Here is a 10,886-nt window from a genome sequence, read left to right on the forward strand (position 1 = left end):
GAACCCCAGGAAGAAAGGATGGAACCCATGAAGATCACTGCCTGGTGCCAGGAGCAGAATGCCAGAATAGTGTGTGGTGCTGAGCCTCCCTGGAGATGACTGGACTGAAGAGCGGGTCGAGCAGACGCTGACAGCCTGCATCCCTGATCAGGGAGTGAGAATCTTCAACATCAGAAGTATTGCAGATGTTCCAAATGTTTCGATACTGACAGAATGGAAAAAAGGAATTCATCCTCTACTAGAATGAGAGAATGTACACCTGTCTGATACAGTAATGGCCCAGGTGTTTCAACCAGTCCACCCTGATGGCAGCTCAGAGAGTTCAAGGAAAGGAACCTGTAACCAGAGCCATCCACCTCAGCAGACATAGTGGGAGGCATATCTGCTACCTCACTGGTGGTATCAGCAGTGGTTGTGTATATCGTGTGTGTGTATCATGTATGTGTGTATTGTGCACCTTCTTCTGGGTGCCTGCACTGGAGAGCAGAAGTGAGTGCCTTCTCATCCTGCATGGATCCGGGCTTGGAAGAGGAGACCTGCCTTGTAGTGGAGGTGTGCTGTGCAGTGTACTGGGATGTCCAGGATGGCATAGCTGTGGATCTGTGGATGGAGAATTGGATCCCTCTATGAAAGGTGATGGGGTTGGGTTGGGTGGGGTCCCTGCCCCCACCCCCCATTATACCCCTGTCATTATTTGTATGTTGCATTTGCACGAACCTACTCAGTACTGCTCACCGAATGATGGACAGGAACAAGCTGCTCCACTTCCAAAGATAATGGCCTCCTCCACCTCCTATATCACCCCAACTCTGTCCAAGGTGCTGCCTGTGTCACCGGCAAGAACTGCTCTGAATGATGAGAGTAGTGTTCTGCTCTTGGGTCTCTGCAGTCCGTGCAATGTCACCCAGGCGCTGGCCAGGGACTAATGTTTGCGCTCCTGCCACTGGCAATTAGAGCCTCATATGAGCTTCCTATCACCTAACACAACCGTCCCCTATTCAATGTCAGGGGATCCCCCATTACTGGTTGTTATGGAGCTGGTCTTCCCCCCCCCCCATCCTCCAGGTTTGCTGCCTGCCATCCCCAACCCTCAGTCTTCTATCCCGTCCATGCTGGGACTTCTAGTCCTCCTTGTCCCTAACACAGGCAGCCCCCTGCAACCCCTCACCCCCGTTGCCGGCAATCTGGCCCCCTGCCGAGGGAGCATCCTGTTTCCATGGCTGGGTGCCATAAAGTTGGCCCCCCTACTGTGGGAATCCACAGGCAGGCTCCCTCCTGTCACCTCAGCCCTCCCTGTCCCCTCGTAGATGTCTTCCTGCGCTCCATGCCCGACAGGGACAAAGGCCGCGTTCCCTGTGTGGTTCCGGAGACTCGGGGGCGGGGCCCGTTGCCTTGGTAACCCGATGCAAAGTTTTGGGTTAGCCCGGCAACGGCCCCGGCTCTGTACTTAAGACAGAGCAGGGCACCGGTCCCGTGTGTTCTCCTGCCTGCCGTGTGCTCAGTGACAGCCTCCTCTGTGTTTCCGTCTCCCTGCCCTCCTCTCTTCTCAATGGCTCACCTGCCTGCCAGTCTGCTGCTGGATTCCTCCCCTGTGTGGGGTTAACTCTCTGCTGCCTGGATCTCCTCACTGTGGATGAACCTTCTGCTGCCCCCCCCCCACCCCTGTGAGCCTGCTGCTGGATCTCTCCCCTGGAGGACTTAACCCTTTGTTCCCTGTGAGCCTGCTTCTGGATCTCTCCCCTGGAGGACTTAACCCTTTGTTCCCTGTGAGCCTGCTTCTGGATCTCTCCCCTGGAGGACTTAACCCTTTGTTCCCTGTGAGCCTGCTTCTGGATCTCTCCCCTGGAGGACTTAACCCTTTGTTCCCTGTGAGCCTGCTTCTGGATCTCTCCCCTGGAGGACTTAACCCTTTGTTCCCCGTGAGCCTGCTGCTGGATCTCTCCCCTGGAGGATTTAAACCTTTGTTCCCGGAGAGCCTGCTACTGAATCTATCCCCTGTGCAGACTTAACCATTTGTTCCCCTTGAGCCCACTGCCTGGATCTCTCCCCTGGAAGACTTAACCCTTTGTTCCCCGTGAGCCTGCTGCTGGATTTCTTCCCTGTGCGGACTTAACCCTTTGTTCCCTGTGAGCCTGGCAAACTTAACCCTTTGTTCCCCGTGAGAACGCTGCCTGTGTGGATTGACCCTGTGTGATGTGTAACCCTCCGTGTCTGGCTCTCCGCATCTAGTAAGTGGACTAACCCCTTGCTGCCTGAAAGATTTAACACAATTCTCCCCAGGAACCCGAATTCTCACGAAACCTCCACTCCCTTGTCCTACTGAACCCTGTAGATTATCAGCCCCCTGTTGTCCAATATTGCCTTCCAGAGAACTTTACTGGACTAACAGAACTATTGTCTGTACCCCAAAAACCTCCCCAATAAACGCCCGCACGTCGTGTCCTGTGCAATCTGTCTCTGCGCTCCTGGTACTTGACACTACACATCTACTATTCAGTGTCAGGGATTCCCCTTTACTACACATCTACTATTCAGTGTCAGGGATCCTCTATTACAACACATCTACTATTCAGTGTCAGGGATTCCCCTTTACTACACATCTACTATTCAGTGTCAGGGGATCCCCCCATTACTACACATCTACTATTCAGTGTCAGGGGATCCCCCCATTACTACACATCTACTATTCCGTGTCAGGAGATCCCCCAATTACTACACATCTACTATTCAGTGTCAGGGACCCCCCCATTACTACACATCTACTATTCAGTGTCAGGGATCCCCCCATTACTACACATCTACTATTCAGTGTCAGGAGATCCCCCAATTACTACACATCTAATATTCAGTGTCAGGGGATCCCCAATTACTACACATCTACTATTCAGTGTCAGGGATCCTCCATTACTACACATCTACTATTCAGTGTCGGGATCCCCCCATTACTACACATCTACTATTCAGTGTCAGGGAATCCCCCCATTACTACACATCTACTATTCAGTGTCAGGGAATCCCCCCATTACTACACATCTACAATTCAGTGTCAGGGGATCCCCCATTACTACACATCTACTATTCAGTGTCAAAGGGATCTCCATTACTACACATCTACTATTCAGTGTCAAAGGGATCTCCATTACTACACATCTACTATTCAGTGTTGGGGGTCTCCCTATTACTACACATCTACTATTCAGTGTCAGGGGATCCCCCATTACTTCCTATGAGTACAGAGCTCTTACAGAGATAGACTATCAGATATAATCCTCCCGTTAAATCACTAGCAATGCTGATTCCGGCCTCACACTGTCTGCTGATTCCATTCATGCTCCATACACAAGGAGATGATGGCACAATACGAGTCATGTCAGTGGTATTCTGTGCTCATCCTGTGTATGGAGATATCACCGTCTCTACACATGGAGGACAATATTGGGGGTCTACTCCATTATAACATTTGTCTTATAAAATTCTATTTCCTGGAGATTTATAAAATGATCGAATATAAATGATTCCAATAAAGAGAAATGAGTTCCATCCAAGTAGAGAATAGTTCCATTCATTCCTGGGGGGGGGGGGGGGGGGGATTCATTTCCTTCTGGTAACATTCTTCTCTTCTTCTACAGATTGGTTGGTAATCACCTGACAGACAATTCCTGCCCCCACCTGGCATCTGGAATAAGAAATAACCCGACACTGAGGACACTGATCCTGTCTATGAACAATCTGGAGGGTCCTCATTTCAGGGATCTGATGGCGGCTCTGACAACAAGCCGGATAGAGGAATTACAGTGAGTATAACAGGACTGACTGAGACAATCATATTCTGGGACAGATTAACATTCAATTGTCTAAATCTTCGGATCTTCTCTAACTCTGTTATCAGCAATAAATTAGACTTTTTCTACATCTGGCCATAAGTGGATCAAATATGGACAGGTTTAGTAAGGACCAGCCGAGATCTGACCCATCTATGGGCAGGCTGGTTGTACTGAAGATGATCCGTCAATCACATTCAGTACAACCATCCTCTGGGACTTTTTGCATTCGATCACTGCTGGAGGTCTATAGCAGCTAACAGTGATCAGTGTTCTGCTGGCAGGGAAGGCTTCCTGTTGGCAGAACACAGTTGTGCGGCAGGAGTGATTCCCCCATCCATTCTGACTGTGTTGATGGGGGGATTGAGCAATTGTCTTTCTTTCCACCCGTAGTGGAAGGAAAGAATATTGTATAGTCTGTAGCTTACTTAAAGCTCCCCACACACAGTACAGTCTGATCTTACAATCTTCTTTACCTCCATTGCCTCATTGGATACAAACTGACTGGATACATTGGGTAGGTCCTCATATGATTTAAAGTTGTACAAACAGCATAATATCAGATGGTAACATGGTGACCCTATAGACTATAAAATGTAAACATTAAAGTGTTACTAAACCCACAACAGTACAATCAGTCTGTAGATGCAGTAAAGCATGCTTGTGATACTCACTGTGGAACCTAAGGGGTTAATCCTCTGGATTCTGTAAAAAGACCGATTGATCCTTTCTGCACTATTCCTCCCCTTTTTCAAGCGACTACCTGTTATCTTCTGATAAAACAGACTGAACCGTAGGCATTTTGCACATGCTCAGTTTAGTGTGTACTGCAAGAGAGGTTTTTTTTTTTTTCCCCCTTGGGAGGATGCATGTGATCAGCACAGGACCAATCAGCGCTGTCCAGACAGAGATCAAGGGTTCTGCATCCTCCTAGAGCAGAAAGAAAACTCCTCCTACAAGCTTTAACCAATGCTCTGCTGGACACTGATAGAAGTCAAAAGATAGACTCCACCTCCGCAACATTGCCAAAATCCGCATGTACCTAACCCCAGAAACCACTAAACAGCTCATCTACTCCCTCATCATATCACGACTGCACTACAGCAACTCCCTCCTCACTAGCCTGCCTCGCCACAGGCTATCCCCGCTTCAGTCGATCCTGAATACGGTAGCCAGACTCATTCACCTTACAAACTACTCCGTTTCTGCCACCCCTCTCTGCCAATCCCTCCACTGGCTTCCGATAGCACAACGGATCAAATTCAAAATCCTAACACTGACGTACAAAGCTGTCCATCATACTGCCCCAAATTACATCACCGACCTAATATCCAAGTACCGCCCAGCATGCACACTCCGCTCCTCACAAGACCTCCTTCTCTCTAGTTCCCTGGTCTCCTCCTCCCATGCCCGCCTCCAGGATTTCTCCAGGATGTCACCCATCCTCTGGAACTCCCTACCCCAATCCATCAGACTATCACCTACTCTCCTCTCCTTTAGGCGCTCCCTGAAAACCCACCTCTTCAGGGAAGCCTACCCCATCCCCTGCTAATTGCCGACCTCCTCCACTCTTCCTACCACTTCATCCCCCACAGCTATTTCCTCCTGTACCACCATCCCCTCCCTCCTAGATTGTAAGCTGGAAAGAGCAGGGCCCTCGAACCCCTCGTGTATCGCATTGTATTGTTACTGTACTGTCGGATGTTCTGTCCCCCTTTGTAATGTACAGCGCTGAGCGAACTATTGGCGCTTTATAAATACTGTATAATAATATACTGCTGATGAGAAAAGGTATTTAGCAGTTTATAGTAACTAAAATAATTGCATTTCCATGTTGATTGTACTGTGGGAGACCAGATATAGTGAATGCGGGGTCCGGGGAGAGCGGATATAGTGAATGCGGGGTCCGGGGAGAGCGGATATAGTGAATGTGGGGTCCGGGGAGAACGGATATAGTGAATGCGGGGTCCGGGGAGAGCGGATATAGTGAATGCGGGGTCCAAGGAAAGCAGATATAGTGAATGCAGGGTCCAGAGAGAGCAGATATAGTGAATGCAGGGTCCAGGGAAAGCAGATATAGTGAATGCAGGGTCCGGAGAGAGCAGATATAGGGAATGCAGGGTCCGGGGTTTAATAAACTTCTACATTAATTTTGGTATCTGTATATAGATGACATTAAAGATGCTCATACATGGGAGAATCTGATCTTAATGCAATGAGTGATCAGAACATCAAACAAATTTGCTTCACCTGGCGTGCTATTCAGTTCCGGAAGATCTCCCCATTACTGAACATTTGTTACCTAGCGCCATGACGTCCTATGAGTACAGAGCTCTGATCAGCAGAGATAAATAGAATATCAGATACAATCCTCCCGTCCAATCACTAGCAATGCTGATTCCGGCCTCACACTGTCTGCTGATCCCATTCATGCTCCATACACAAGGAGATGATTGCACAATACGAGTCATGTCAGTGGTATTCTGTGCTCATCCTGTGTATGGAGATATCACCGTCTCTACACATGGAGGACAGTATTGGGGGGTCTACTCCATTATAACATTTGTCTTATAAAATTCTATTTCCTGGAGATTTATAAAGTGATCGAATATAAATGATTCCAATAAAGAGAAATGAGTTCCATCCATGTAGAGAATAGGTCCATTCATTCCTGGGGGGGGGGGGGATTCATTTCCTTCTGGTAACATTCTTCTCTTCTTCTACAGATTGTCCTATAATCACCTGACAGACAGTTCCTGCCCCCACCTGGCATCTGGAATAAGAAATAACCCGACACTGAGGACACTGAACCTGTCTGGGAACAATCTGGAGGGTCCTCATTTCAGGGATCTGATGGCGGCTCTGACAACAAGCCGGATAGAGGAATTACGGTGAGTATAACAGGACTGACTGAGACAATCCTATTCTGGGACAGATTAACATTCAATTGTGTAAATCTTCGGATCTTCTCTAACTCTGTTATCAGCAATAAATTAGACTTTTTCTACATCTGGCCATAAGTGGATCAAATATGGACAGGTTTAGTAAGGACCAGCCGAGATCTGACCCATCTATGGGCAGGCTGGTTGTACTGAAGTTGATCCGTCAATCACATTCAGTACAACCATCCTCTGGGACTTTTTGCATTCGATCACTGCTGGAGGTCTATAGCAGCTAACAGTGATCAGTGTTCTGCTGGCAGGGAAGGCTTCCTGTTGGCAGAACACAGTTGTGCGGCAGGAGTGATTCCCCCATCCATTCTGACTGTGTTGATGGGGGGATTGAGCAATTGTCTCTTTCCACCCGTAGTGGAAGGAAAGAATATTGTATAGTCTGTAGCTTACTTAAAGCTCCCCACACACAGTACAATCTGATCTTACAATCTTCTTTACCTCCATTGCCTAATTGGATACAAACTGACTGGATACATTGGGTAGGTCCGCATATGATATAAAGTTGTACAAACAGCATAATATCAGATGGTAACATGGTGACCCTATAGACTATAAAATGTAAACATTAAAGTGTTACTAAACCCACAACAGTACAATCAGTCTGTAGATGCAGTAAAGCGTGCTTGTGATACTCACTGTGGAACCTAAGGGGTTAATCCTCTGCATTGTGTAAAAAGGCCGATTGATCCTTTCTGCTCAGTTCCTCCCCTTTTTGAAGCAACCACCTTTTATCTTCTGATAAGACAGACTGAACTGTAGGCATTTTGCACATGCTCAGTTTAGTGTGTATTGCTAGAGAGGTTTTTTTTTCTCCTTGGGAGGGTATATTTGATCAACACAGCACCAATCAGCGTTATCCAGACAGAGAACAAGGGTTCTGCATCCTCCTAGAGCAGAAAGAAAACTTCTCCTACAAGCTTTAACCAGTGCTCTGCTGGACACTGATAGAAATCAAAAGACTGCTATATACTGCTGATGAGAAAAGGTATTTAAAAGTTTATATTTACCAAAATAATTGCTCTTCCATGTTGTGTGTACTGTGGGAGAGCAGATATAGTGAATACAGGGTCTTGGGAGACCAGATATGGAGAATGCAGGGTCCGGGGAGAGCGGATATTGTGAATGCAGTGTCCAGGGGGCGCAGATATAGTGAATGCAGGGTTAGGGAGACCGGATATAGTGAATTCGGGGTCCGGGGAGACCGGATATAGTGAATGCGGGGTTCGGGGAGACCGGATATAGTGAATTCAGGGTCCGGGGAGAGCGGATGTAGTGAATGCAAGGTCCGGGGAGAGCGGATGTAGTGAATGCGGGGTCCGGGGAGAGCGGATATAGTGAATGCAGGGTTCAGGGAGAGTGGATATTGTGAATGCGATGTCCGGGGAGAGCGGATATAGTGAATGCAGGTACGGGGACAGCAGATATAGTGAATGCAGGTACGGGGAGAGCAGATATAGTGAATGCAGGTACGGGGAGAGCAGATATAGTGAATGCAGGGTCTGGGGAGATCGGATATAGTGAATGCAGGGTCTGGGGAGATCGGATATAGTGAATGCAGGGTCTGGGTAGATCGGATATAGTGAATGCGGGTTCTGGGAAGAGAGCCGAAATAGTGAATGCAGGGTCTGGGGAGAGCGGATATAGTGAATGCAGGGTCCGGGGAGAGCGGATATAGTGAATGCAGGGTCCGGGGAGAGCGGATATAGTGAATGCAGGGTCCGGGGGAGAGCGAATATAGTGAATGCAGGGTCCGGGGAGAGCGGATATAGTGAATGCGGGGTCCGGGGGAGAGCGGATATAGTAAATGCTGGGTCTGGGGAGCGGATATAGTGAATGCAGGGTCTGGGGAGAGCGGATACAGTGAATGCAGGGTCTGGGGAGAGCGGATACAGTGAATGCAGGGTCTGGGGAGAGCGGATACAGTGAATGCAGGGTCTGGGGAGAGCGGATACAGTGAATGCGGGGTCTGGGGAGAGCGGATACAGTGAATGCGGGGTCCGGGGTTTAGTAACACTCTACATTTAGTTTGGTATCTGTATAAATAGATGACATTAAAGATGCTCATACATGGGAGAATCTGATTTTAATGTAATGAGTGATCAGAACATCAAACAAATTCTCTTCATCTTGCGTGCTATTCAGTTCCGGAAGATCTCCCCATTACTGAACATTTGTTACCTAGCGCCATGACGTCCTATGAGTACAGAGCTCTGATCAGCAGAGATAAATAGAATATCAGATACAATCCTCCCGTCCAATCACTAGCAATGCTGATTCCGGCCTCACACTGTCTGCTGATCCCATTCATGCTCCATACACAAGGAGATGACAGCACAATACGAGTCATGTCAGTGGTATTCTGTGCTCATCCTGTGTATGGAGATATCACCGTCTCTACACATGGAGGACAATATTGGGGGGTCTACTCCATTATAAAATTTGTCTTAAAAAATTCTATTTCCTGGAGATTTATAAAGTGATCGAATATAAATGATTCCAATAAAGAGAAATGAGTTCCATCCATGTAGAGAATAGTTCCATTCATTCCTGGGGGGGGGGGGGATTCATTTCCTTCTGGTAACATTCTTCTCTTCTTCTACAGATTGTATGGTAATCACCTGACAGACAGTTCCTGCCCCCACCTGGCATCTGGAATAAGAAATAACCCGACACTGAGGACACTGGACCTGTCTAGGAACAATCTGGAGGGTCCTCATTTCAGGGATCTGATGGCGTCTCTGACAACAAGCCGGATAGAGGAATTACGGTGAGTATAACAGGACTGACTGAGACAATCATATTCTGGGACAGATTAACATTCAATTGTCTAAATCTTCGGATCTTCTCTAACTCTGTTATCAGCAATAAATTAGACTTTTTCTACATCTGGCCATAAGTGGATCAAATATGGACAGGTTTAGTAAGGACCAGCCGAGATCTGACCCATCTATGGGCAGGCTGGTTGTACTGAAGTTGATCCGTCAATCACATTCAGTACAACCATCCTCTGGGACTTTTTGCATTCGATCACTGCTGGGGGTCTATAGCAGCTAACAGTGATCAGTGTTCTGCTGGCAGGGAAGGCTTCCTGTTGGCAGAACACAGTTGTGCGGCAGGAGGGATTCCCCCATCCATTCTGACTGTGTTGATGGGAGGATTGAGCAATTGTCTTTCTTTCCACCCGTAGTGGAAGGAAAGAATATTGTATAGTCTGTAGCTTACCCCCTTTCCTGCCCAGGCCAATTTTCAGCTTTCAGCACTATCACACTTTGAATGACAATTGTGCAGTCATGCAATACTGTACCGATATGAATTTTTTAGCATTTTTTTGAGACAGATAAAGCTTTATTTTGGTAGTATTTATTCACCACTGGGATTTTTATTTTTTATTTTCTATGTAAATTAAAAAGTCAAACATTTTGAAAAAAGTGTTTTTTTAAATAAAAATTTGCAAATAAATAGTATTTCATCATAAATCTTGCCCAAAATGTATTCTGTTATCTTTTTAGTAAAAAAAATAACCCAAATTATTTTATAACGAAAAATTACAATTTTTAAACAAAATGTTTAATTTTTAAATTATTTGTTTTTTTGCAGTACAGTGTCACCATGGCGACACTGTACTACTTGTGGGGGGTGATGAGGATTTTTTTTTTTTTTTACACTGATTGCTTTTACACCCATAAAAGGATGTAAAAGCAATCATTTCTCCTTCTCTCTGACTGCATTCTTGCAGCCATTGAGAACTACTGAGTGAGCGGTGATTGGTCACAGCTTGTCACATGGTACCAGGCTGTTGTGAATAGCCTTGTACCATATGACCTCTGTGATCATTCACAGATTTCACACGTAGTAAGCAATGATGTCACAAGTGACATCTTGCTTACTACTCTGCATGTGATCACTGATTGGCCAATCAGTGATCACATGATCGGGACCTCGCAGAGAGGTCCCATCTGACGATCGAAGTTCCACCGTGTCCGGAGGACACAACGGGCACCGGATCGCGGTGCTGTGAGCTCCCAGGGAGTGCGCACAACCAGGGTGCGTGGACGTCGTTTATAAATGGCCACCCGACCCTGTACTGCTACCGTCTGGTCGTTTATATACA

The 10,886-nt window shown here is 47.0% G+C and overlaps 1 protein-coding gene across 2 annotated transcripts in view; it reads right to left on the reverse strand.

Annotated features, from left to right (window-relative positions):
* Positions 1–10,886, reverse strand: part of LOC149433837 (uncharacterized) — a 190,931-nt gene that overhangs the window by 111,472 nt on the left and 68,573 nt on the right. The gene's annotated exons all lie outside the window — the stretch shown is intronic.

This window comes from Staurois parvus, unplaced genomic scaffold (genome assembly GCF_062004578.1).
Source record: "Staurois parvus isolate SC_StPar_1 unplaced genomic scaffold, SC_StPar_1.0 ptg001903l, whole genome shotgun sequence".
In the NCBI taxonomy this organism is placed as follows: domain Eukaryota; kingdom Metazoa; phylum Chordata; class Amphibia; order Anura; family Ranidae; genus Staurois; species Staurois parvus.